This window comes from Octopus bimaculoides, chromosome 10, assembly GCF_046866305.1.
Source record: "Octopus bimaculoides isolate indiv1 chromosome 10, ASM4686630v1, whole genome shotgun sequence".
Taxonomy (NCBI): Eukaryota; Metazoa; Mollusca; class Cephalopoda; order Octopoda; family Octopodidae; genus Octopus; species Octopus bimaculoides.
In genome coordinates, this window is record NC_142937.1 from 24,418,914 (window position 1) to 24,421,413 (window position 2,500).

A 2,500-nucleotide genomic window follows, 5' to 3' on the forward strand; every position below is an offset into this window, starting at 1 on the left:
ATCGGAGATGAAACAGAGGAAACTTTAACATACTACCAATGCAAAATCAATATTTGTTCTGGCTTCATTACAAATTTAGCTGAAAATTTAATCCTTCTGTCAATCAATATATTTTCCCCACCGTTTCTTTTCTTTTTTGTATGGTCTACTTTTTTGCTTGCTACAGAAGCCCAAGATCGGTATACCTAGGATTATGGAGTTTGAACAACCGCAGTATTTGATAGTCACAATCGCCTACTGTTTTATTTCTTTTCTTGTTTCTTTTTTTTTTTCTATTATCTTCTTTTCCATTGCTTAATTTTATAGCTGCTCTCGTTATTTTTACTGTTATTTATATCTATGTTGTATTGTAGCAGCTACTGACAATGTCTCCAAGGTTCTGACTAATTTTTAAGGGTCGTACTTAGCTCTACGTTAAATGGAGCTCTAACATATACAGAATAACTGACATTTGTAAACTGTTATCTATTACCGACGTATATTGAAACTCGTAAAGTTAATTCGTTTTGGCAAATTATACGACAAAATACGTGCAATGAAATAGAACTCAAGAACTGGAAGGCCCTGTCAACCATTTTGGTTATTTTGTTTCTAGTAGTCGCTATTACCGTTGAAGTTAATCACCAGCATCATCGTCGTCGTCGTCGGCGGCGGCGGCAGCGGCGGCGGCGTTATGGTTGTTGTCTTCGTCATCATCATCATTACCATGGGCATGACCACAATGATAACGGCAAAGACAATAACAACGGTGGGGGGGGGGGGGATAGTAGTGACGATGATGATGCTGTTGATGATGAGGAGGATAACGACGATGAATATGATGGTGACCAGCAGGAAGAAGATGATGGTGGTGAGGGCAAGGGTGGTGATGATGAGGGTGGTGGTGATGATGATGATGATGATGATGATGATGATGATGATGATGATGACGACGACGACGACGACGACGACGACGACGACGATGACGATGATGATAGTAGTAGTGGTGGTGGTGATGATGGTAGTGTGATGGTGATGATGATAGTGGTGGTGGTGATGACGATGATGATAGTGGTGGTGGTGATGACGATGATGATGATGGTGGTAGTGGTTGTGATGGTCGTGGTCGTGATCGTTGTGGTGGTTGTGATGATGAGTATGATGATGATGACGCCGTAATCGCCCCAGGAAACCAAGTTCGCAATACGTCAACCTGTTGAGCAGCTACAGAATAAATTTTTGTAACGTAATATCTTTCTCAATTAAACGTCTGTCTATCTATATATCTATTTATCTATCTATTATAGGCGCGGTATAGCCGGATTGTCTAAAAGCTTGCTTTGCGACCACCTGGTCCCGGGTTCGATCCCACAGCGTGACATCTTGGGCGAATGTCATTTCTCTATAGCTTCCCATCGACCAATACTTTGTGAGTAAAGTTTGCTTGACGGAGACTGTGAAGAAGCCTGTCAGGTGAATTATTTTTTTAATTGATGAATCAGTTTTGTCACACACTGTGTCACACCCATTCTGCCTGTAAATTACGTTAAGAGTACACGGTTCTGTAGAATACTCAACCACTTACACGTTAGTTCAAGAACAGATTATTCAGTTGAACGAATAACTAAATCCTTAGTATCGAAGGACGGAGATCCACGATCAAATCTACGTATCGATCACAATATTTATTAATTAACGTGTCGAGCAATCTGTCTTATTATTATTCTGTTGGTGTTATTCCAGCTTCTTTATACTGTAATCATTGTGATTTTGCCCTAAGACCACCCTGTTCGACCAACCCTATGATTGTGGGTTAACATCACAGCTTTAATATTCTTTAATCTTCCTGCCTATCTTTTTGAAGATAGTATAATGTGTTTTGTAGGAGGTTTGGTTACTGTTTCTAGGATGTCAAGCGACTACGTACAAAATCCACCCACTCGTTTATATTCACATCATAAATACCCCTAATACCCTCAGAAAGAGGTTCTACATCCTATTTTTCAAACACTTCAAATCTCAAATTTCATGTCTATAAATGGAATTTATTTATGCCAACCAATTGGCGAGATAATCGATAACCACATAGAAGTTCAACTAGCTATTTTGAATATTCGTAGGCGGTGACCTGGCAGAGTGGTTACCGTGCCGGACAAAATATTAAGCTGCATTTCTTCTGGGTTTACTTTTTTAGTTCAAATGCTGCCAAAGTCGACTTTGACTTTCATCGTTTCGGGGTTGATGACATAAGTAGTTGGTAAGCACTGGGGTCGATGATATCGATATACTCCTTCTCCTTAAAACTGCTGGCCTTGTACCAAAATTTGAAATCATTATTTTGTATTATGGGGACTTAAACGAAACAACACTGGTTGTCAAGTAGTGTGCGAGGTCTAACAAAGCACAAAGACACACACACACACACACACACACACACACACACACACACACACACACACACACACACACACACACACACACACACACACACACACACACACACACACACACACACACACAC

At 40.2% G+C, this 2,500-nt stretch overlaps 1 long non-coding RNA gene across 1 annotated transcript in view; it reads left to right on the plus strand.

The window, feature by feature from the left end:
• The window catches only part of LOC149133461 (uncharacterized), a 58,594-nt gene that overhangs the window by 51,144 nt on the left and 4,950 nt on the right, over positions 1 to 2,500 (plus strand). Inside the window, exon 3 of the long non-coding RNA XR_016243284.1 lies at positions 1,287 to 1,452. This is a non-coding gene — a long non-coding RNA (uncharacterized LOC149133461). The remainder of the gene's footprint in view (positions 1 to 1,286; positions 1,453 to 2,500) is intronic.